Source organism: Scyliorhinus canicula, chromosome 16, assembly GCF_902713615.1.
Source record: "Scyliorhinus canicula chromosome 16, sScyCan1.1, whole genome shotgun sequence".
NCBI lineage: Eukaryota > Metazoa > Chordata > Chondrichthyes > Carcharhiniformes > Scyliorhinidae > Scyliorhinus > Scyliorhinus canicula.
The window spans coordinates 99,557,310-99,583,995 of NC_052161.1; the positions used below are offsets into that span (position 1 = coordinate 99,557,310).

Consider the following 26,686-nt stretch of genomic DNA (forward strand, 5'->3'; position numbering starts at 1 on the left):
ATAACTGCGAAGGAAAGTTCCAAGTCAGGATGGTGTGGGGCTTGGAGGAGAATTTCCAGGGGATGGCGTTCCCATGTAGTTTGCTGCGTTTGGCCTTCTGGGTGGTAGTGATTGTGGAGTTGGAAGGTGCTGTCAAAGAAGCATCGGTGAGTTCCTGCAGTACATCTTGTAGATGGTGAACACGGCTGCCCACTGTGCATCGGTGGTGGAGGGTCTGAATGTTTGTGGAAAGGGTACCAATCAAGCTGCCTGCTCTGTCCTGGATGGTGTCGAGCTTCTTGAGTGTTGTTGGAGCTGCACTTATCCAGGCAAATGGAGAGTATTCTGACTTGTTTCTTGTAGATGGTGGACAGGTTTTGGGGAGTCAGGAGTTGAGTTACTCGCCACAGGATTCCTCGCCTTGGACCTGCTCTTGAAACCACAGTATTTATATGGCTGGTACAGTTCAGTTTCTGCTCAATAGTAACTCCCAGTTATTTGTAGTGGGTGATTCAGAGGTGGTAATGTTATTGAATGTCAAGGGTGATGGTCAGATTCTCTCTTGTTGGAGATGGCCATTGCCTGACACTTGTGTGGCGTGAATGTTACGTTCCACTTGTCAGCCCAAGATTAGATATTGTCCTGGTCTTGTTGCATTTGGACATGGACTGATTCAGTCTCTGAGGAGTCATGAATAGTGATGAACATTCTGCAGACGTCAGTGAACATCCCCACTTACGACCTTAATTAGAAGAAAAGGTCCTTGATGAAGCAGTTAGGACATTACCCTGAAGAACTCCTGCAGTGATGTCCTGGAACTGAAATAATTGACCTCTAATCACCACAACCATCTTCCTCTGTGCCAGCAGAGAGCTTTCCCCCTGATTCCCATTGATTCCAGTTTTAGTCAAGCTCAGTCAATGCGGCTTTGCTGTCAAGGGCAGTCAACTATTAGAAACCTCCTTGCAGTATTTTAATTAAAAAGCATTAAATACATTTGCAGCACAGAAATAGGCCACCCTGCCCAAGAAATCTCTGCTGGTGTTTACATTCCAAAAAGCCGCTCTTAGTTTATCTTTCCGTTGAATGCATCCATGCTGTTCATCTCAGCTACTCCTTGTGATGCAACTTCTATATTCGAATCATTCATGTAATAATTACAGGAGGCGCAGACTGAAAGATCAAGCTGGTCTATTTTTAAACTGAAAATAAAGCCGCTTCTGCGACTCACAAAACTAACGTCCCAGCCCAGGACTATCGGGAACTCGCAGTCCGGGCCTGGGAGCTACATTTAATCATCCCGCTTACGAGCCCCAGCTGGGGCATGCTCAACACAGGCACTTGTATTCCATGAATACCAGCGATTTCCCCCTGGTCCTCGTGAGGGTTACCACAATTCCCTAGACCGATAATTTTCTCCCGAATTCCCTGTTAGATTTATTAGCAATTATCCTATATTTATGACCCTGATTTCTGGTCTTACCTGCAGGTAGAAAACCTCTAATTTACCCCTTAAAATGCTTTCATCATCTCAGAGAATTCCATCCTGCACCCCACCCCCCTCCTCAACACACCCCCACCCGACCCCAAGATCTCCCCAAGATCGCCCCTGCCTGTTCAATCCTCCTGATAGCAAAAACCTCCCATCTCTGGTTTCAAATTCCTTCACTGTCGCTGGGTCAATTCCTGCAATTCCCTCCCCAACAGCACAGTGGGTGTATCTACAGGGTAAAGCAGCGGTTCAAGAACGCAGCTCACTGCCACCTTTCTAAGGGCAATTAGGGATGGGCAATAAATGCAGGCCTAGCCTGCAACGCCAACATCCTGTGAATGAATGAAAACCATGATTCTGGTAAACTCTTTTTGCACCTTCTCCTGTGCCTCTATATCCTTTCATAATCTGCATACCGGAACTGCTCTTTGGCGTTCTGACCAAGCATTTAAACACATTTAACAAAATAGCCTTGCATTTCAATTCTCGTCTTCTATAAATGAACCCCAGATATTTGTTTGCCTTTTTATGATCATATTAATCAACATCGCTGTAATATCCTGCACGGGGCTTACGGGGTGGGAATGATTGTCTTCCCCGTGGATCTCGCGAAGTACGAGCTGCCCCGCTGAAAGGCAGGAGAACTCCATTTAGCATTGTATAAAAGGGGGGCAGCACGGTGGCGCAGTGGGTTAGCCCTGCTGCCCCACGGCGCCAAGGTCCCAGGTTCGATCCCGGCTCTAGGTCACTGTCCGTGTGGAGTTTGCACATTCTCCCTGTGCTTGCATGGGTTTCGCCCCCACAGTCCAAAGATGTGCAGGGTAGATGGATTGGCCACACTAAATTGCCCCTTAATTGGAAAAAATAAATTGGGTACTCTAAATTTATTTTTAAAAAGCATTGTATAAAAGGCCGGCCAGTAAGGTACCAAGCAGACAGAGACCCGGTAGGGATCTACCGGGAAGTGTATATACCGTTATTGTAAATAAATTGTGGTAGTATGACTAGGGGTATTACGGTACATGGGAGTGTGAGCTGCCATTGGTGCAGAGGGCTCGCTGCCCATTGGCCCAAGTATCGTGTTCACTGTATTCCTATTGGCTAAGAGGAAGGTAGCTCCGCCTACGAGGCGGGGTATAAGAACCCGTGTACCCCAGCAGCCAGGCCACGTCTGCTGCCGGGCTCACTTCTTGCTGATTAAAGCCTTTCGTTTCGGACTTCACTTACGTTTCGTGTCCATTGATTGTGCATCATAAATCAAAGTTCTTTATTTTACTCAGTGTAGGCTCCCCATGTCCTTATTAAAATTACATTCCAACTTTGCCAGTATGAGTAACTATCTCTAACCCCTAAGCTCTGTTTTCTGTTTCCTCGCTAGCTTGCTAGGCATTCTGCTTATCTCAGCCTCCTCTTGTTCCAACATTAGTTATGAATTCACCGTGTGGTCGTTTTTTGGAGGCTTTCTGGAAAACTAAATACGTTACCTTTATTGTTACAGTCACTCATACCCTTTCTGTTAGTTCTTCAGAGAATCCAATTAGGACGGTCAAGCATGATCTTCTTCATAGGAACCCTCTCGAAATGCTCTTAATTATACTTTTTGTCTCTAGTTATTTTCCATTCCATTTTTGACCGAGAATTCTGTTATCTTCCCTACCACCGATGTTAAGCTAATTGGTTTCTAATTTATAGTTCCCTGGACATGTTTTATCTACCATTTAATATGTAGGACTCACATTAACGGTCTGCCAGTTCTCTGATGCTCTTCTCCTTTCTAATGATTTTTTTATATCTCTGTAATAGTGGCTCTGCTACCTATTCCTGATCTTCTTTTATATGCACGGATGCAATCTATCAGGACAGTGATTAAGCCTCTCTAATTTTGATTAATTGTCTCTTTCCTTCCTATGAATGTCTTTATGGGCTGTATTTTCCAGTCCTCCAGCTGCGTGTTTCTCGTCAGCGGGTTGTTCACTGGCGGCGATAGTCTCTATTCCCGCTGCTTGTCAATGGGATTTTCCGTTGAAGCCAGCCCATGCCATCAGGAAACTCATGGTCAGTGGGTGTGCTGTCGGTGGGAAAAGTGTATCCCAATGGCTGGAGAATTCCAGCCTGTATCTTTTAAGTAGACCATGTTCATCTCCCAGGTAAATACTGAGGGTGGGGTTTACCCGCCTCGTTGCACCCGGCTTGGTAACGTGACAAGGTCGTTCAATCTCATTGAGAAGCCTCTCACGAGATTCGCGACGCTTGACACGTCTTGCAAAATTCAACCGGGTCTCGCGAGACGTCGCGATCTGGTCTCGCCCTCGCTGGCTGTGATCCAGATAATTTAAATATGGCTCATTTAATTATGCCTATGCTGGATTCTCCCGGTGCCCAGGAACTAACGGCCTCCCCAGCGAGGCCCCTACCGGGTGCCGGTTAGTACTGCTCCACACATAACGGCACATGGGGGGGGGTTGTCTCCCAGGCCATTGGAAACCCCTGGGTGGTCAGGCTCTGGGGAGAGTGGTACCATGGCCCTCCCGCAGGTATACAGGAACATCTGCACTGCCAGCCTGGCATCTTGGCACTTCCACCTGGGCACCCTAGCTGTGCCACCCTGGCACCCTGGCAGTGCCATCCTGGCACTTCCAGGGTGCCCGTGTGTCACTGTCAGGCTGGCAGGGTACCAGGCCAGCAGTCCCAAGGTGACCAGGTGCCAGGTTACCCATGCCAGGGGTCAGGCCCTGGGTACCTTGCCCTTACAAGATGGGATGGGCGGGGGAGGTAAGTTGGGGTCACTAAGGGGGATCAAAAGATTGGTTCTGCCGTTGAATCAAGCTCAGAGTACTGTTGCTATGATTACCCCTGAGTTTATTTTGAATGTTCTTCAATGGCCTCACTCCTAAACTGAACTTTCTTTCTTGTCTGAAGTACTATTTCTTTGTATTTACCTTGACAATTTAATGGTTAGTTTCACTTTGCCATCTTATTACTTTCCTCCTTTCCTAATCATTCTGTATTCCCTTTTGCATCCACTCCTTAGTTGTCTTTGAACTTTGTGCCTGCCTTTTTCAGTTCAGTTTTGCCCTTATTTCTATATTCCCCATGATGTGTGACATTTCTGGTGACTTTGTTCTTGCTTTCTAGCGGGCTGTATGTCTCCCGGTATCTATTGATCATCATTTAAAATGTTTTCCTCTGCTCTTCAATCTCTTTGTTAGTAAATGGTGCACGTTTCAGGTCTACCTCAAGAAAGTAACCAGGATGGGAGACAGAATCTCCCTCCCAATCATAGAACAAAGAACAAAGAAAAGTACAGCACAGGAACAGGTCCTTCGGCCCTCCAAGCCCATACCGACCATGCTGCCCGTCTAAACTAAAATCTTCTACATTTCCGAGGTCCGTATCCCTCTATTCCCATCCTATTCATGTATTTGTCAAGATGCCCCTTAAACATCACTATCGTCCCTGCTTCCACCACCTCCTCCGGCAGCGAGTTCCAGGCACCCACTAACCTCTGTGTAAAAAACGTAGCTCATACATCTCCTCTAAACCTTGCCCCTCTCACCTTAAACCTGTGCCCCTAGTAATTGATCCCTCTATCCTGGGAAAAAGTCTCTGACTGTCCACTCTGTCTAGGCCCCTCATAATTTTGTAGACCTCTATCAGGTCGCCCCTCAACCTCCTTTGTTCCAGTGAGAACAAACCAAGTTTATTCAACCTCTCCTCATAGCTTATGCCCTCCATACCAGGCAACATCCTGGTAAATCTCTTCTGCACCCTCTCTAAAGCCTCCACATCCTTCTGGTAGTGTGGCGACCAGAATTGAACACTATACTCCAAGTGTGGCCGAACTAAGGTTCTATACAGCTGCAACATGACTTGCCAATTTTTATACTCAATGCCCCGGCCAGTGAAGGCAAGCATGCCATATGCCTTTGTGACTACCTTCTCCACCTGTGTTGCCCCTTTCAATGACCTGTAGACCTGTACACCAAAATCTCTCTGGCTGTCAATACTCTTGAGGGTTCTACCATTCACTGTATATTCCCTACCTGTATTAGACCTTCCAAAATGCATTATCTCACATTTGTCCGGATTAAACTCCATCTTTCATCTCGCCGCCCAAGTCTCCAAATGATCTAAATCCTGCTGCATCCTCTGACAGTCCTCATCGCTATCCGCAATTCCACCAACCTTTGTGTTGTCCGCAAACTTACTAATCAGACCAGTTACATTTTCCTCCAAATCATTTATATATACTACGAACCACTCAAAGGTCCCAGCACAGATCCCTGCAGAACACCACTCGTCACAGCCCTCCGATCAGAAAAGCACCCTTCCATTGCTGCTCTCTGCCTTCTATGACCTACCCAGTTCTGTATCCATCTTGCCAGCTCATCTCTGATCCCGTGTGACTTCACCTTTTGTACCAGTCTGCCATGAGAGACCTTGTCAAAGGCCTTACTGAAGTCCATATAGACAACATCCACTGCCCTACCTGCATCAATCATCTTTGTGACCTCCTCACAAAACTCTATCAAGTTAGTGATACACAACCTGCCCTTCACAGAACCGTGCTGCCTCTCGCTAATACGACCCCTTGTTTCCAAATGGGAGTAGATCCTGTCTCGAAGAATTCTCTCCAGTAATTTCCCTACCACTGACACAAGGCTCACTGGCCTGTAGTTCCCTGGATTATCCTTGCTACCCTTCTTAAACAAAGGAACAACATTAGCTATTCTCCAGTCCCCCGGGATCATCTGAAGACAGTGAAGATCCAAAGATTTCTGTCAAGGCCTCAGCAATTTCCTCTCTTGCCTCCTTCAGTATTCTGGGGTAGATCCCATCAGGCCCTGGGGACTTATCCACCTTAATATTTTTCAAGACGCCCAACACCTCGTCTTTTTTGACCTCAATGTAACCCAGTGTATCTACACTGGGTATACAAATGTATCTGCACACCCTTCTCCAGACTCAACATCCACCAATTCCTTCTCTTTGGTGAATACTGATGCAAAGTTGTCATTTAGTACCTCGCCCATTTCCTCTGGCTCCACACATGGATTCTCTCTCCTGTCCTTCAGTGGGCCAACCCTTTCCCTGGCTACCCTCTTGCTTTTATGTACGTGTAAAAAGCCTTGGGATTTTCCTTAACCCTATTTTCCAATGACTTTTCGTAACCCCTTTTAGCCCTCCTGGCTCCTTGCTTCAGTTCCTTCCTACTTTCCTTATATTCCACACAGGCTTCGTCTGTTCCCAGCCTTCCAGCCCTGACAAATGCCTCCTTTTTCTTTTTGACGAGGCCTACAATATCTCTCGTTATCCAAGGTTCCCGAAATTTGCCATATTTATCCTTCCTCCTCACAGGAACATGCCGGTCCTGAATTCCTTTCAATTGACATTTGAAAGCCTCCCACATCTCAGATGTTGATTTACCCTCAAATATCCGCTCCCAATCTATGTTCTTCAGTTCCCGCCTAACATTGTTATAATTAGCCTTCCCCCAGTTTAGCCCATTCACCCTAGGACCACTCTTATCCTTGTCCACCAGCACTTTAAAACGTACCTGTGGTCACTGTTCCCGAAATGCTCCCCTACTGAAACTTCTACCACCTGGCCGGGCTCATTCCCCAATACCAGGTCCAGTACAGCCCCTTCCCTAGTTGGACTATCTACATATTGTTTTAAGAAGCCCTCCTGGATGCTCCTTACAAACTCTGCCCCGTCCAAGCCCCTAGCACTAAGTGAGTCCCAATCAATATTGGGGAAGTTAAAGTCTCCCATCACAACAACCCTGTTGCTTTTACTCCTTTCCAAAATCTGTCTACCTATCTGCTCCTCTATCTCCCGTTGGCTGTTGGGAGGCCTGTAGTAAACCCCCAACATTGTGACTATACCCTACTTATTCCGGATCACTACCCATATAGCCTCGCTGCCCTCTGAGGTGTCCTCCCTCAGTACAGCTGCGATATTCTCCCTAATCAGGAGCGCAACTTCTCCACCCCTTTTACATCCCTTTCTATCCCGCCTGAAATGTCTAAATCCTGGAATGTTTAGCTACCAATCCTGTCCTTCCCTCAACCAGGTTTCTGTAATGGCAACAACATCATAGTTCGAAGTACTAATCCAAGCTCTAAGTTCATCTGCCTTACCTGTTATACTTCTTGCATTAAAACATATGCACTTCAGGCCACCAGTCCCGCTGTTTTCAGCAACATCTCCCTGTCTGCTCTTCCTCAGAGCCATAGTGGCCCTATTTCCAAGTTCTCCTTCAAGTTTTTCACCTTCTGACCTATTGCTCCGGTGCCCACCCTCCTGCTATACTAGTTTGAACCCTCCCGTGTGACACTAGCAAACCTCGCGGCCAGGATATTTAAATAGAAGTACGAACATTTTTTTTATTTACAGAGTGTCTATCATGGCCTGTGGGCATTCCTAAATGGCCCAGAACGAACGCGGTATATTTAAAGTCACAGGAGGAATATAATATGATCTTGTGATGCAGTGGACAGCGCACCGGCCTCTGAACCAGAAGCTCCGGCTTCAACTCCCATCCCAGGACATGATGGCCAAGGAGATTGCATTCATAACGCGGACAAACAGGTTGCAAATCCTTCCAAACACACCAATGGCTGGCGGTTAGAGCAGGAGAGACTCCTGGTCAGCCACGTCTGATGTGCAGGTGTTTGTAGCCCCTGGCGACTGACTAGCGACCTGTTCCAGGAGAAACTAGCTATAAGAACAGATGAAAGCCTGTCCGTGCATCACTAGGGGTGGGAAGAGAAACCAAATGAAGAACAACACTGTAGAAATACAATTCAAAATCCCTGTGATTTTTCTGCAAAAGTATTCACATAGAGTTTTGGTCAAAAGTTAATTATGCAATTAAACCCCCCACCCCCACTCCCCTCCTCTCAGGTGATTTGTTAGTGTAACAAGTACTCCACTCCAGCATGGGGTGGCCATAATAGGAAATCCCATTGATCGCCAGCGGGAATGGAGAATCCCGTTGCCAGCGACAGCGCACTGCCAAAGAACACACGGCTGGGGTGGCAGAGAAGTCACTGAGCAAGGAGTTCAGTGTTCGAGTCCCACTCCAGGAGCAAAAGAGATTGATTGCCAACTTTCAAAGCCTTCCAATCCACCTTTGGTACTGGGCAGGAAGAACTGGAGAGTCTTCTATTCAGCCATGCTGGATGCAGAGTGTCCCTCACACTCCCCCCCCCCCCCCCCCCCCCACTCGCTCCCAACCCCTCAAGCCATTGCCTCTGGCTCTAGGCCGGTGACCCGTTACAGGAAATATGAGCTAAGGGCACAAACTGGTGTCTGCCTCACGACATGAGAAGCCATGTAAATTCGGATTAAACTGTACTGTTCTCTGGCCAGTACCGTTGGTGTCAATCTCCATCTGGGCAGCAGATGGAGTTTCAGCTCAGTTGCTGCTATTTTGTTTTTCCATGACCTTGTTTCACTCTGGCCTGTGGCAGCGTCATGAGTCTGTAACATAGCCACATTCGGACACTGTGTAGGAATGTAACCACATCCGCACCGGAACCATCGGAGCAACAAGGTGTCACTGTGAACTCTCCGATAAAAATCCATGTACTTCCTGGAAAACCACAGTTACAAAATCTGCATCTTGTTTTCAGTAATGTCAGTTAATGATAAGGTTCAGATGTGTAGGGGTCAATAGGAAGAGGGATTTTCAAGCCACAAGTCAGGAGTGTGATGGAATGGGTGGCGGAGTGGCCAGCACTGCTGCATATGGCACTGAGGACCCGGGTTCGATGATAGTCCTGGGTCACTGTCTGTGTCGAATTTGCACATTCTTGCTGTGTCTGCATGGGTTTCAACCCCACAACCCAAAGATGTACAGGGTAAGTGGGATTGGCCACACTAAATTGCCCCTTAATTGGAAAAAAACAATTGGGTACTTAAAAAAAGGAGTGTGATGAAATACTCTAACTTGCCTGGATGAGTGCAGCTGCAGCAACACCCAAATAGTTCGGCACCATCCAGGACAAAGCAGCCCACTTGATTGGCACCCCATCCCGCACCTTAGTTTGCGCTATCACCACCAACATACAATGAGTACAAAAGCAAAGAGCTTATAGTGTACCTGTATAAAACATAGTTCAACCTGAACTGGCGCACTGTGTCCAATTCTTCACATCACGCTTTAGGAAAGATATGATGGCTTTCAAGAAGGTGCGGGAACGATTTACAAGAATATTTTCAGCAATGACGGCCTTCAGTTCCGTAGTTGGATTAGAGAAGCTGGGAACATTCTCCTCAAAGAAGAGCAGGTTGATGGCGATGTTCGAAACCATCAGAGGTCGAGTCTGAGTGGGGAAATTGTTCTCCTTGACGGAAAGGAACCAGAAAACACAGATTTAAGGTGATCAATGAAAACACCAATGGCGACATGAGGAAAATGATTTTTATGGGAGTGGTGGTTAGGATCAGGGTGGCACTGCTCAGGACTTCAATGGAGACAAATTCAATCGAGACCTTTTAAAAGGAATTGGATAATTTCTTGACGAGAAAAACATTTGCAGGGCTGCGGGGAAAGGGGAGGGGAGTGGGACTCTGAGTTGGTTTTACAGAGAACCAGCACCAACATGACAGACCAAATGGCCTCCTGTGCTGTAACCATTCTGTGATTTTATTCTATTCTGTACCATAATGACGCAGAGCAGGCTGACGTTAAGATAGATTTATTTACAAGTATTTGCAAGAGTCTCACTCCCAGTGAAATCCTAGCTGGGAGGACTTATCTCACCAGGCCCTGATTTGGGCCTGATTTTAACCTAGGCTCATAATGAGCCCCAGATGGTTGGCTGCCGCCCCCTCCCTGGGGAGCTGGTACTCCACGAGTCGGACCGGGAGATCAATGAAGGTTTCCCCATGGGGGTTATGGCATACACAAAACTCCTCCCTCTGTATACCGTTAGATTATCACCTCTATATGAATGTTTATAGACTCCATCACTGAGTGCCTTGCGATTAAATCATCATGCACTGTTCTGAGCCATGGAAGGAAGCAGATTGTCTCTCAGTAAACGTTAATACCATGTAGAGGTAATAGTAAGCAAGGTAATTGTAAAACACAGCAGTGCAGGGGGTAATGGTAATATATTGTGGGGGGGGGGGGGGAGCAGTAATGGTAAGACACAGGTATGAGACAGGATAATAATACACAGCCCTGGAACAAGCTACCTCAGGTATCTCCTCACCATCTGCTCAGAACCTTCAAGGTCAGTCCTTCCAAGTATAACTCAGTGCATCACTCATAGGCACGTAGGAACTGGAGTAGGCCATTCAGCCCATTGCGCCTGCTCCGCCATCCAATGTGATCATGGCTGATCAGACACTTCAATGCCTTTTACACCCACTATCTCCATACCCCTTTACATCAGCGTTAATCAGAAATCTATCAATCTCTACCTTAAACATACTCAATGACCGAGCTTCCACAGCCCTGTGGGGTAGAGAATTCCAAAGATTCACAACCCTCTGTGTAAAGAAATTTCTCCTCATCTCGGTCCTTGATGCACGATCAATTGTACAAAGACTAAGGTTGGATACAACTGTGGCTTTATTGCAGTAAGATGTGTGGCCTCCCACAGCAGCTGGCGAAATGGCTGCTGAATAGAGGACACGCTCCTCCTACTGGGCGGAGCCAGCAGGCAGGGGCTACCGGCGAACCTGTAGTACAGGTCCTACCTTACATCACCTAATACAGGTGTAACAGTGGGTCACCACAGTCCTAAGTGGCATCCTCCTGAATTTGAAATGATGTCCCCTGGTTCTTGGCTTCCCAACCTGCATCTACCCTGTCTATTCCTTTAAGTATTTTGTAGGTTTCAATCAGATCAGCCCTCAATCTTCAATCTCTAGAGAATACAGACCCAGTTTGCCCAATCTGTCTTCATTAGTCAGTCCCGTCATCTTTGGAACAAGTCGGGTGAACCTTTATTGCACTCCCTCTCTGGTAATAATATCCTTTCTGAGGTAAGGGGACCAAAATTGTACACAGTACCCCAGATGTGGTCTAACCAAGCTCCTATTCAATCTACCGGGCAGTGTCTATATCATATTGTAAATAAAACAACATTCCTTTATTTTCATCCGGTGTGGACTCCCTCAGCGGGATTCTCCGACGCCCCGCCGGGTCGGAGAATCCCCAGGGGGCGACACGAATCCCGCCCCGCCGCCCCAACACCGGCTGCCATATTCTCCGGGGCCGGTTTTCGGGCGGGGGCTGGGTTCACGCCACGCCGGTCGGGGGCCGTTGGCAGCGCCCCCCCCCCCACCCCCCGGCAATTCTCCGGGCCCCCGATGGGCCGAGCGGCCGCCCATTTTTGGCCAGTCCCGCCGGCGGGAGTTAGACATGGTCCCACATTGCAGTAAGTCGGCTGGGGCGGTCCTCGGGGGAGCGGGGAGGGATCCGACCCCAGGGGGACCCCTACGGTGCCATGGCCCGCGATCGGGGCCCACCAATCTGCGGCTGGGCCTGTGCCTTGGGAGCACTCCTTCCTTCCGAGCCAGCCCCTGTAGGGCTCCGCCATGGCCAACATGGAGAAGACAACCCCCTGCGCATGCGCCACAATACGCTGTCCGGTCTGCGCATGCGCAGAACCATGCCAGCGGTTACGCACATGCGCAGATCACGTCAGCCCTTCAGCGTATGCGCAAACTCACGCAGTCCCTTCGGCGCCGGTTGGCGTGGTGCCAACCCCTCCGCCGTCCACCTAGCCCTTGAACATGCAGAGAATTCCGCACTTTCGGCGGCTTTTGACGCCGGAGTGGTTTGCGCCGGTTTTCCCACCGGCGTGGGGACATAGTCCCGTGAAAGGAGATTCCCGCCCCCGTGTCCTTGTTAAACTGGAGATGAGGATGTGATTCAGACCCTATGCATACAAATGTGCTTTGTAACCAAGATTTGCAAGGGCATTGCCCATTCGATATCGACCTCTTCGATGCATGGCACTGACGACGTAGAGTTTGATCGTAACTTCTGCTCGGAGGCTCTTAGGTACTGTCTTCCGTTGAAAAGGTCCAAACTCTGACCAATCCAGGTCCAGAGGGCAGCTGGAGAAACGGTATTTGGATCACATTTGCTCACGGAGGTTGATCCATCGGAGCCAAAGAGAGTCTGATGTCCTCCGTCTGTTCCTCCTTCTCCACTTCATGTAATATTCCGCAATGGGTCTACGGGTGGGAATGATTAAAATTCCCCGGGGTCCTTGTGGAGTACGAGCTCATCTGCTAGGGTTGGAGAGTCTCTATTAACCTCTGTATAAAAGGTCGGCCAACAAAGCACTGACCAGAGCAGGGACCCGGTAGGGATCTACCGAGCAGTGTAAATATCGGGTGTATATAAACTACATTTCTTTATTTTCACTTGGTGTGGACTGCCCTCATCCTCATCAAGAGTTGTTCAAGGGAGAAAATGCTAATGAGGCTGTGAGAGAATGTCCATTTTCATGTATAGAATGGATGTGGCCCAGGGACCACATGCAGCCCATTAGGGTTCTGAGTGCGGCCCCACAAGACATTTTGTTGACCAGTGTCCATGTGCAGGGTTGTCACATTCTACTGATTTCCGTCTCCATCGGGTTCTTTTCCTACCGGGTTGACAGAAGCAAACATAGGAAGGCAGGTAATTATTTGAATGGGCGTAACTTGAGAGAGGTGTATACTCAGTGTGGCCATGGTGCCTGTGACATTATCATAAATGTAAGAACTGCAAGGGTTAATGTAATGTATCAATCAACCACTAGAGGGAGCTTGATGTACACGTATATAAAACAGTGATTTTAAGCCTTGTGGGGGAGAGATTGAGGAGAAAGTTAGAGAACAGGCTGAAGGCAAGATAGTGTGAGTGCGAGCAGATCATAGTTAATGTAATAATGTAGAGGTTAGTAGTAGATGAGTGAAGATTATATGTTTGTTATCAACTGCGAATTATACAGGAGTAAGTGTCGAATTCAAATAAGTAGTGTCAATAAATTTATAGCTTTGTTCAATTTAAAGCTATTTGTGGTCTTTGTGAACACTACACCAACCATCCTAAAATTAGCAACACAAAGGACACCACAGGGTCCTCATGCATCAGTCACTGAAAGTAAGGGCGCATATACAGAAGGCAGTAAAGAAGGCAAATGGTACGTTAGCCTTAATAGAGAGAGGGTTTGAGTATATGAATGTTTATTACAATTGTTCAAGATATTGGTAAGGCCACACCTGGAGTATTGTGTGCAATTCTGGTGTCCTTATCTGATGAAGGATTTTCTTGCTCTGGAGGGAGTGCAGCGAAGGTCTACCAGGCTAATTCTCGGGTGGCAGGACGGACGTCTGAGGAGATACTGAGTCGGTTAGGATTACATTCATTGGTGTTCAGAAGAGTGAGAGGTGATCTCACAGAAACCTATAAAATTGTAGCAGGGGCTGGTTTAGCTCACTGGGCTAAATTGCTGGATTTTAAAGCAGACCAAGCAGGCCAGCAGCACGGTTCGATTCCCGTACCAGCCTCCCCGGACAGGCGCCAGAATGTGGCGACTAGGGGCTTTTCACAGTATCTTCATTGAAGCCTACTTGTGACAATAAGCAATTTTCATTTTCACAGGGTAGATTCAGAAAAAATGTTCCCGATGATGGGGGAGTCCAGAACTAGGGGTCATAGTTTAAGGATAAGGGGTAAACCTTTTGAGGTGACATTCCTTCACCAAGAGAGTGGTAAATCTGTAGAATTCACTATCACAAAAAGTTGTTGAGGCCAAAATGCTGTGTGATTTCAAGGAGGGATTAGACATAGCTCTTGCAGCTAAAGGGATGAAGGGATTTACGGGGGAAGGTGGGATCAGGGTATTGAATTTGATGATTAGCCGTGATCATAATGAATTGCGGAGCAGGCCCAAAGGGCCAAAAGGCCTCCTACTGCTCCTATTTTCTGTATATGTTTCCATGAAATGCAAGTGAGGTGCATGCTGATTGCTCACAACACTGACTGAGAACTGTGCGCTCCCTCTGTGTCCAAAGTGTAAATATTTATTTTGTTTTTACCATTTGAAGTTAATCACAGTTCTATTAATATATAAATGATTGAGCATTTTCCCTAACTTGTTCTGAAATATTCAGTGTGTTGTAAATGTATTTAATCTTATTCATGGAGTCATGCTGTGTGAACAAGCCCGATTACAATCTTGTCACCCACTGAGATGAAGGAGGGCCACTCATGCAGCCCACTCACTAGCCGAGGTTGCCCATCGCTGGCTTAATTCCTGCAGTCGCACCCCATTCTCTGCTCTTAGCTGACACACACTCTGTGGTTGCATTTTGAAACGTTATTTATTAACCGCAACAAAACTGTAGCTTTTAATAAAACAGTCAGTGAGTCACTCACTCAGAATCATTTGGAATTCTGACTGCCTTCTCAGCCAACACCATCAGTAAAATATGACAAGATATTCTTTGGCAATTCTTTGGCCAAGCAAGATCTTGATTTGAAAGTTCTCCTCCCTGTTTTCAAACCCCTCCGTCCACCTCACCCCTCCCTCTCTCTACCTGTAATCACCCCCAACCTGACCACCCCTTCCCACCCTGGGGTATCTCCCTCATCTAATTTTGGTGCCTTCCTGGTGATCACTCCACCATTGATGGTCGCACCTTCAATTGCCTCGGTCCTAAACTTTGGAATACCTCTGTGCCTCTCAACCTCACTCCTCGCCTCTAAGAGACTTTGACCAAGCCTTTCGTCAGCTGACTGAATATCTCCTGTGGCTCGGTGTCATACATCAATTTTATTTTCTCGTTTTATGACTTTTACTGTAACAAACAAACTACAATCAGCATTGACTAAACAGTACTTAGGCAATTAATACACTAAATTACAGAATGGGTATGCCTCTTTAACCCCTTAATGCAACAGAAAACCCAATACTCTGTTTATCCATTCGAACAAGCTCTCCGTAGGCATGTAGTTTTAAGTTTGAAGTTCTACTCTCCTTTAAAATCAGTAAGCTCTCTTCTCCCTACTTTGCGAAGGTGATTCTGCCAGTGTCCTTTTAAACCAACCTCTGCACTCAATCCTTTAAGCGTAATTGCATGGTTCCCTGTCATAAAGTTCCATCTGGCGATTCCATGATTTCCAACTTTTCACAATATTCATTCTCGAATATGGGGTCTGACCTCAGCAACCCTTCGCTGTGTGGTAACCCCAAATCCATCCTTTCATCCTGCTTGGTCTGTGCTGGTATCTGTTTTCCCAACTTCTTTGATCTTACTGATTCTGGGAGTCTGCAAGCAGCAAGAATAGCCAGGTATGAAAGCTCACATTTGAATTTCAATAGGACTTGCCCTGAATACCCTGTCCTTATGGCAGCTAAATCACATGGGTCATACATTGATTGATAATGTTCCCTTTCATTATGTGAAAGGCTTCATATAAATAGATGTTGTTATTTTAAAATCCAATTGCGACAATTTGTTTTCCTGCCCTTCCAGCCTCAATAATGAAGTGATCCGTTTTCCCGGTTGAGTTACTGAAATATTTTTCAAGCAACCCGCTGTAAAGAAAGGTCTTCAGTTTCACTGGGCCACGCTGTGCGAAACAGATTCAATTAAGCGCTCTTATTTTAAGAACGTCTCCAGCTCTCTCCTGCACTGTTGTTGTGATGGCTCCTAATAGCGAGATCACCAGGTGTCATCTTCAGCATATTGGCGATGGAATGTTACCGAGGTTAGCGTATGCAGCAGTTAACGGGGTATAAGGAACAAGCATTTCGCAGCGGTTTTATTTGTGTCGTAGTCCCCGCTTCTTTTTATCTCATCCCAATTTGGAACCAATCTATGCTGGTGCAAGGCAGTCACCTGCTCCTGGGCTCCATCTCTGCCCATTGGCCAGTAGCTTGAAGACAGAACACCCGTATCTAATTACAACCTACCCCTGCCCCCCATCTCCCCCGACCCCTACCCACAGCCCTGAGCCTTTTTGAGCCTCCAATTAATACAAGTCCATAAGGAATGAAGAAAAGCAACTGGCTGAAACTGTGGCCGCGATTTAATGGAAAACTCTCTCATTTCTGGGTGCGATTGGTGGGGTGTTTCTCAACGGCCGCGTTGGCGAGATCGCAGCCCGTGTTTAACAATATTTAGTGCCAGAAATTAGTCTCACGATCTTCTTGCCATTACTGGCTGTCTCGTCGTCTGATTCGCCAGATTCATGCCTCAGTATCTCACCACTAACAACGGACAGCTGCTTTTGAAAGCTCCCTCACCACTCACTCCCAGCAAACACACGAGCATGAGAGCGCGCAGACCTGCTCCTCGCTTTGGGGATGCTGACCTGGCCAGCCGTCACAGCTCATCAATGCAAGACGGGACTTCCTGTTCCCCCGCGGGGGTCGAAGGGACAGCAGCAGAGTTACCAATACCACCTGGAGGCAGTGGCAGCACCTCTTAGTTGGGGCAGCATGACGAGGAGGACCAGCGTCCCGTGTCGGAAGAAGACCAACAACCACCGAGCTACAAGGGCAAGTTCCCACCTCTCTCCTGTCATCAATTCCACCTGCCACCCCTCAAATTCCCACCACACCTTGAGCTGCATCCCGGAAAATGGAAATGGATACCACCTCTTCAGTTCCCTTCAGCAGACCTTGCGTCGGTTTCGTGTTTATAAAAAGGAGTACTAAACAACTCCTGCGTGATTTCTTGCTGGGGAGCCGGTTAATTTCCAGGAGCCCATTGCATTTGACTTCAATCACACTAATGACAAGGGTTAATGATATGCTTGCCATATTTGGACGTGATCCGGAACTTGGTATTGGGAGTGGGCCAGTTAGATCGTAAACTGATTTGCACCTGGCACAAATCTCAATTTTGGCCTTTCCCTGTTATTTAACTGGCTCACCCAGGCCGGGCGCAGCGCGGTGGTTAATTCACACCGCGTAGATTGTGGGTGTTATGGGGCTGTTAGTTGCATATTACTGCTTGTTGCTATACTTGTTATATTTTTATATTTTTTATATTTTCTGTAAAAAATTCCAATAAAAATTATTTTTTTAAAAAAAATCTCAGTCCATGTTCATGCCCAATGTCCGATGTCAGCTTTTGTTAATGTTACTTCATGTAGTTTTCTCTCCCTGATTTGTATGTTCTATTTATTTTACTGCCATGTTTAGGTACTATGGTAGTATGACTAGAGGTACTACGGTACCTGGGAGTGTGAGCTGCTATTGGTGTAGAAGGCTCACTACCCATTGGCCCAATTGTTGTCTTCTCATTGGTCGAGAGGAAGGTAGCTCTGCCTACGAGACAGAGTATAAGAACCCGTGTTTCCCAGCAGCCATCGTTCTTTCTGTACTCAAGCTGCGGTACGCACTTCTTGTAGATTAAAGCCTTCAGTTCGGACTACTCCTGCGTTTCTGTGTTCATTGATCGCGCATCAGATATGTCCAAATCGCTTGACTTGCACCATACCATCTGTACCGTGCCTTTTTTTTAATGAGCGGAGTAGGAGGAATACTGTCTGTGGAAGCTTGCTGTGCATAAATTGGTGGCTGCGTCTCCATTCATCACAACAGTGCGCACAGTTCAAAACTACTTCTTTGGCTGTGAAGAGTTTCAGCGATGTCCTAAGGGTCATAAAAGATGCTGCAAAACAAAGTTCTTTTGAACATGAAGCCATTGCATAAAAAGTAGTAAAATTTCAAGAGGCCCATTAACAAGCTTTGGAAGAGGGCCGAAGAAGGAGAACTGCCTCGGTACTATCATCAGTAAATACAATGCTAGGCAGTCAGGTAAACCCCCTCAGCATTGTCGCAAAAGCCATTCTCAATCATCCAGCTGTACAAGTGAAGTTTTCAGGACGGCCTATAATCAATCAACTCAGTTTCTCATCTTCAAGCCTTCAAGTGGAGGAATATTCATGGACAGACTTGGAAGAGGCCAGAAGTGCCAGAGCAGAACAAGGATTCAATGATGTTTGAGTTGAAGAATAAGAGCAGTACCAGATAGATATTTGTGAAGTATTGCTCAGGAGGCAAGCCACAATATAAACTACAAGCTATCTGAAGCAGCTGGCAGTGATTTACAGGGCTATTGAAATGCTTCTGACAAGACCATTAACCATGTGAGTGAAACTTGAGCTTTTTATGAAGACCAAAAGCGGTGGAATTACAGTTTTAAGATCACTGGCAGCTGTTTTATTTGTCATGGTTGCTGAATAGTTTTTATTATGTCTTTTCATGTTCACTCACCCTCGCAGAGCTGCTTACACAGCCAAGCTGGAGTAATGTGATTGTGTTAAAGACTGTCGGAAAGTGCAAGTTCCTTGGCAACGCAAGACTTCTTCAGCTGATATGAGGAGCTGCCTTCATGAGGATCTGAATGTGAGCTCAGTCCAAGTTTTAAAACTCTCTTTACTTTGAGTGCAGCTGTCTCAGCCGAGGGTTTTATCTATACATTGAACGTAGGCACCAATAATGAGCAGGTGAGATGGATCAAGACCAGTCTTGTACATGCAATGGTTGAAAAATGGGGTCGACGAAACAAGCAAGTGGAGTGGAGAAATGTGTGTTGCCGTGGTGGTAAATTATTGAAGAACTGGCTCAGGTGACGTTGCAAGATCTTCTGTCCTTGAGTGCGCTCTTGAGCAGGGCCCTCAACAGGGCTGGTCTATCCACGGTTTATTGACGGTGACCGAGATACCCACCTGCCGTTGGCGCCATGGTGGTCGCACTCACTTCTCGGTCAGCATCTCAGTGGTGCGACATGAGTGCGTGATCCAAGCTGGCACTCCAGCACAGTACTGAAGGAATGCTGCACTAGCAGGGGTGCTGGGCCAGAATTTTACGCTCTCCCTCGGCGGATTTTGAGGGGTCGGGAAAGGTGGAGGGTTGAGAGTGTAAAATTGCACGGATTGAAGTTCCTTCAGGTACCCGCCCGCCCTGACCTGGATGCAATTTTGCGCTGGGGCAGGCAGCGCCTTGGATGGGAAGCCCATCCTTCCCCAAATTAAGACCCATACATGGTCACTACAGGGCCTCCTCCCGCCCAGTCTCAATTTTCAGGGGCCTGATGACTGAGGCTGGGAAACAGAGGAAGTTCACACCCTCAATCTCTGGGGTGAAGGGGAGTGCCTCCATCGAAAAACCCCTTCAGACTGGAAGCACCCTCCCCTCACAGACCGGCGAGCTCTGGCCTTCCCTCTCCTCAAAACTCCCCCTCCCACCTCCAGCCTATCTCCCAAGATTACTGCCCTTGCGCCCACCAGGGCACCCCCCCCCCCCCTCCCCACCCCATCCCACCGCTGCACCCCAGTACATATCAGCACTGCGGTTCCCAGGACTTTGTCTCAGGCACGGCGCCACAGTCCTTCTGCAGCTCTCTGATTGGCCGACAGCTCTCCAAGGCAGGATCTCTGTGCAAGCGAGGATAGAAGTCCCGCCTGCTGCCAATCAACACTCATTAGAGTGTGAAAAGGCAGCTCGCCTGCAGCGCGGATGCGTTCCCCCCTTCCCCATTGAATCTCTGAATTATTTCTCTTTTTTAAAATAAATTTAGCGTACCCAATTATTTTTTTCCAATTAAGGGGCAATTTATTGTGGCCAATCCACCTACCCTGCACATCTTTGGGTGGTGGGGGCGAAACCCACGCAAACACAGGGAGAATGTGCAAACTCCACACGGAGCCAGGATTGAACCTGGGACCTCAGGACCATGAGGCAGCAGGGCTAACCCACTACGTCACCGTGGTGCCCTTTGAATCTCTGAATAACAAGCACCCAGCGCTCACAATCCTGGAAACTCAGCTCTTGGTACTAATCCAGAGAAGGGCAAAGAGTTCTGCCAATATCTATTTTTATCTCCCAACCTGCATCAAAGATCATCTGGTGCATCAACCACACAAAAGCACCTTTAGACTCAGGCCAAACACACCAACTATCATTGAACTCTCAAACAGTGAGGCAGTTACATAAACTCACCCAAGGCTCGGACGGTCTGCCTAATGACTTCTCTTTAAGCTCTGATCATTCCCTCCTGACAAACAATATTGATGAGAGACCATGGAGATTCACCATGTCTGCAATCCTGGGGAGGGGGTACGCATCGAGGAGCGTAAACCGATTAATGGTCTGACTATAGTCCACGACCATGCGGAATTTTCCCCCGGTCTTGACGGCCACCACCTGAGCTCTCCAGGGGCTGTTACTGGCCTCTATGATCCCCTCACGTAAAAGCCTCTGAACCTCGGATCGAATTAACACCCTGTCCTGCAGGCTGTACCGCCTGCTGTGAGTGGCTACGGGTTTACAGTCCGGAGTGAGATTGGCAAAGAATGGAGGGGGGGAGATTCGCAGCGTGGCTAGGCTGCAGATAGTGAGTGGGGGTAGGGGTCCGCCGAAGCTGAGGGTGAGACTTTTGAGGTTACACTGGAAGTCAAGTCCCAGTAAGAGTGGGGCGCAGAGTTCGGGCAGGATGTATAGTTGAAAATTAGAGTAGCTAGCGCCTTGGATCGTTAGGGTCGTGACGGTGCGCCCTTGGAGGTGAACAGAGTGGGAGCCCAAAGCGAGGGAGCTAGTTTGCTGTGCAGGAAAAACAGGGAGCGAACAGCGTCTTACCAGATCTGGGTGTACGAAGCTCTCGGTGCTCCCGGAGTCAAAGAGGCACGGTGTACTGTACCTGTTGGTTTTAACGGTCATCGTGAAGTTGCGGAGGTGTTTCGGACGCAACTGGTCCAACGTGACCGCGCTGAGTTGTGGGTAGTTGGCGGCTCGATCAGCTGTGCTGGAGTGGCCCCGTGATGAATGCCCGCTGAGGTCGCAGTCTTCGATCTGGGTTGCTGAGTTTGGAGAGGATGGAGCACAAGATGGCCGCCCCCGTGGATCGCACGTGGTGGACGGCGAGGAAGATGGCGTCCAAGATGGTGGCCCCCATAAGTCGCTCGTGGCCGGCCGCGTGATGGGGGGTTGCCAAGATGGCGGCCCCCATGGGTCGCATGTGGCAGTTGGGGGCGGAGTCAGAGTACAGGTCGCAGCGTTACGGGGCCTGCAGGCCTGCAAATTCAGGGAGCGAGTGCTCTGGGCTGCGGGAGGGTTTGAGGCTGGAGCTCTCTTCGCCAGACATATTCTGGCATAGTGTCCTTTGCGACCGCAGCTGCTGCAGGTCGCGTTGCGGGCTGGGCAGTGCTGCCACGGGTGCTGGGGCTGGCCACAAAAGTGGCAGGCTGGAGTAGCATAGTGGCTGGGTGGCCACGCGGTGCAGGCCTGGAGTAGTCGCTGGTCGGGGGCCCATGACGGGGTCGCGGAGTCCGCGGGGAACAAGGTGAGGCTGCGGGACGAGACCTCCATAGTAGTGGCAAGTTCTACAGTGTCTTCTAAGTTTTGGGCCCCCTTCTCAAGCAACTGCTGGTGCACGTAATTGTATCTGAGGCCTGCAACAAACACATCGGGGACAGCGAGTTCCCTATGTTCTGCAGCATTTACAGCTTGGTAATTACGGGATAAGGTTTTTATGTCACTTAGGAATTCTTCTAGCGATTCTGTGGGGCGCTGGCGGCGAGTAGTAAAAACGTGGCGCGCGTAGACCTCATTGACGGGCCTCACGTACATTCTGTCAAGTAGGGCCAGGGCCTCTGCATATGAGCCGGTACAATTAAGTTGAGTAGATATACGATGGCTCACCCTTGCGTGCAGTAGGCTGAGTTTCTACTCCTCCGTAGTTTCTGTAGTGCCTGCTTCAGCCAGGTAGGCCTTAAAACATCGGAGCCAGTGTGAAAAGATTTATTTCGCCTCTGCATCCTGTGGGTCGAGTTCCAGTCGATCAGGTTTGAGGGCTGATTCCATGGTCATTCCTTACTGTTTCTTAAGACGATTAAATTGATGAGACCATCAATTCACGCGACACGTGGTTAGAAGCGAACAGTGGTTTTAATCGTCTTACAACAGAGCCTGCCTGTGACGAGATGAACTCTAGATGAACTGGCAGGCAGGCTCACAACAGCAACCTTTATACTTCTGGTTAGGGGGATGAGCCATGGGCGGAGCCATGGGCGGAGCCAAGGGTGGAGCCCAGTACAAGCTCCTCATCTCCCCCTATGGGTAGAGCCGCATAACTACACATGATCTAGTACAAGGTACAGGCTCAACACATGTTGTACAATATAGTGCGGATTATTAGTGTTTATAATTCACCACAAATATCACTAAGGAAACCTCCATTAATCCCATCTATGTCTGTCATCTTGTGGGATGTGTTGAACATTGTTTGTTCCACTTCTACTCAGGCATCGTACTTGGCCTCTTCCTCTTTATATTGATGGCTGTGTTGGTGCCACTCGCTGACGTTGTTCTGAACTTCAGTTGGCAACTCCAACAGTTCCAAGTTTCACTCAACCCCTTTTTGCTTTGCATTGTCCTTGTTCACTGTTCTCTTCCCTTCCTGGTCAGGTAAATATACACACACACAAATACAATACATGCAACTCAAAAACATACAAAGACACATATATAGACACACAAGCACATACACATATAAATACACACACACATATATGCATATACACACACATACACACATACAAATACACACACACATGCGTACACACATGCATACAAGTGCATGCAAATAGACACACACATGCACACTTCCAATACACACATACAAATACACACAGACACACACACTTACAAATACACACATACACATGCAAACACATATGCACACAGACACATGCAAATGCATACACACATACAAATACGCACATATACAAATACACACATACACACACACATAGAATTACACACACATACAAATACGCAAACATTATACATACAAATACACTTATGCAAATATATGCCTGTGTATAAACACACGCATACATGTGCAAACAGACAAATGCACACACACACATGCAACTACACACACATATATATAAACACATACAAATACAGTTATAAACTCACACATACACATACAAACATAAACAAATATAATTATGCACACATCCAAATACACTAAAATATAAATACAAACACACAGACATTTAAATAGACACATATATGCATGAACACACACTCACATACAGACATGTCAACACGTATAAACATACCCACATCCATATACACACATAAAATACAATGCAACATGCAAGACTCTGGGAAAGCAAAATCTGGGAGAGCTGGGTTGCAGCGGCCCAGGTTATTTTTGTAGGGTTCAGAAGAACACACCTGTTCCTGTTGTAATCTCTCCTTATACTGGGAATGTGACTGCCGGTCTCCCATGGTTTTCAGTCATTAAAATTAATGGAGCAAGGTTGGATTGGCCCTGTTCCCAAGTTTGTGGTACTGCCAGCTGAGGTCCTAGCACTGAAACATAATCCTACAGTGTTGCACAAGAAGGCGCACATGGAGAAACACATTTAGCCAAGCTTCCAGCCGTTGCCCACCTTCTAACTAGACTTGTGAGCCGGAGTTGGATGACAATAGATCTGTTCTCGTTGTGCTTGGAGGGAGCACAAAGAGCAGTGGGAACAGGTGGAAACCACATGGAACAGAAAAGTTAATCCAAGATATGATTGGAAACAGTATTGGAGTGTGATTTAATAAGATTACCTCCAACATCGTGTTCTCAATGTACTCGATCTAAATGTCGCAGGTTATATTTATAGCAGTATTTTCATCAATAATTTAATACCCATCACAGGTAATTAATTATGTCTGCTGGATGATTCTGACCGCTTATTTGGTTCCAATTTTAATTCTGGTAATCATGCGATCATACAGCACTAAAGAAGGTCATTTGATCCATCTAGCCCCTGCTAGCCCTTCCGTTCTTCCTGTTCTATTCTGCTGTTCTTTCCTTTCAATACGTGTACCATCAGCCTTTGTTTTATTTTTCCTTTTGTTTTTATGAATAAAGTAGCATGTAAATAAGGGTGGCACAGCGGTTAGCACTGGTACATCACAGTGCCAGGGACCCGGGCTCGATTTCGACCTTGGGTGACTTTCTGTGTGGATTTGCACGTTCTCCCCATGTCTGCGTGTGTTTCCTCTGGGTGCTCCGGTTTACTCCCACAGACTAAAAGATGTGCAGGTTAGGTGGATTGGCCATGTTAAATTGCCCCTTAGTGTCCAAAGGCTAGGTGAGGTTATGGAGATAGGATGAGGGATTGGGCCGAAGTGTGGTGCTCCTTCGGAGGGTCGGCGCCGACTCAATGGACCGAATGGCCTCCTTCTGCATTGTAGAGTTTCTATGATTCTATTAATTGTTGGAATGTAGAAATTGCAGCTTAGAAAGTGTCCACTCAGCCCATCGAATGTCTGACGTTCAGCGGAAGCGATCAACTCTAATTCCTCCTGCCATTTTGTATTAGTTTTTCTCACAAACATATCCAACTCTACAATGCACGGTAGAACAGTGGTCATCACTGTTGCTTCACAGCGCCAGGGTCCCAGGTTCGATTCCCGACTTCGGTAACTGTGCGGAGTCTGCACGTTCTCCCCGTGTCTGTGTAAGTTTCCTCCGGGTGCTCCGGCATCCTCCCACAAATCCCGAAAGACGTGCTTGTTAAGTGATTTGGATATTTTGAATTCACCCTCTGTGTACCCGAACAGGCGCCTGAGTGTGGTAACTCGGAGATTTGGAACTTCTCTGCAATGTTAATGTAACCCTACTTGTGACAATAATAAAAATTATAAGATTAATGCACAGGGCTAAATCACTGGCTTTGAAAGCAAACCAAGGCAGGCCAGCAGCACGGTTCAATTCCCGTACCAGCCTCCCCGACTAGCCACCGGAATGTGGCGACTAGGGGCTTTTCACAGTAACTTCATTTGAACCCTACTCGTGACAATAAGCAATTTTCATTTCATTTCATATGAAAAGATTTCATTGCCCCTGCTCAGTAAGCTACCTGCTGCAGAGTTATAAACTTCCGTGTGGATAACGTTCTCGAACTCCCCACTCATCGCGTGATAATGCTTTGTGTCTTTTCCTGGACCTTTCCCTGCTCTAACACTGTAACGTGGCTTGCAGTTTGGCAGAAACCTTGTTTACACTCGTAACTGGGTTATTCACCAATGTTACTGTCACAGGTTGGAAGAGGCCCCAAGGGAATCCAAATTTCAATTAAAGCCTTCCCTTAACATTCCCACTTGTTCGTGCCTTTCTTTGTAACGATAGAATCTCATCCATAACATCAGTCAAGTCCGTTTTTATAGCCCACTTTCCATGGTTGTAATGCCCTTCATACAACAGAGTGAAACGGCCACATTCAATGCTTCAAGTCATTAACTCCTTGTAGAAATCCAGCTGTTTCCTTCCTTGTATATTCAAGGCATCTACATAGCGCGCGATCTAACCATATTGGAACAGGGTTCTGTGGTGGTGCCCTGCTGAGGCCACACTTAGCCCGTTTCCTACACTGAGGAGCTCAGCTCGCTGGAACTCCTCAGTGAAGGAAGAGATCCCGAACTATCAACCCGCTGGGGCCACCCTCGAAATAGCCCAACTCACCTATAAGCCCCCCACCCCTTCACACACACACACACACACCCCGCACTTCCCCTCACGCAGGGCACCCCCCGGGCACATCCCCACCAAGGGAAAATTCCAGCCTTGCACCTTGGCACTGCCAGCCTGGCACCCTGGCAAACCCGTCACAGCAAGCAACATTGAGAGGGGAAGAAGGATAAGACTGAGGGAAAGATAAGAGGCTGAAATGAAATACTGCTGAGAAAGGAGATAGGCCTGTCGAAGCTCTTCATCTTGCACCCATCAGGACAGGGTGCAAGAATACCAAGGGTGTGTGTGGAAATCCCAGTCGAAGGCATGCCACCCTGTTAAACATTCACCATATTCTAAATATTTCTGCCGTGCTTAGTCGTTGGGAACATCAGATCCTTTCATTGGGATAATAGTGTCAATTCAGTGGATGGAGGAGCAGGACTGATCAGAGAGAATCCTCCGAATCTCAACATTCACCTCCCGTTGGAAGGTGCTCGACAGTTTATTCCTTAATAACAGAAGCCTTGATAGCCCGACCATTATTCCCACTGCACCCTTCAGATCAGACCATTTCAGCGATGTTGGTGGAGGGTTAACTATCCATTAGGGCATCAACAAGACCCTTCCTTCTTCTTCCTTAAAATGATGCCAGAGGACCATCTAACCACTTGAGAGAGCAGGTAGCGCCTCGGTTTACCATCTCCTCTGAGAATG

The 26,686-nt window shown here is 47.5% G+C and overlaps 1 protein-coding gene across 2 annotated transcripts in view; it reads left to right on the plus strand.

Moving 5' to 3' along the window:
* The window catches only part of ece1 (endothelin converting enzyme 1), a 401,990-nt gene that overhangs the window by 37,193 nt on the left and 338,111 nt on the right, over positions 1-26,686 (plus strand). The gene's annotated exons all lie outside the window — the stretch shown is intronic.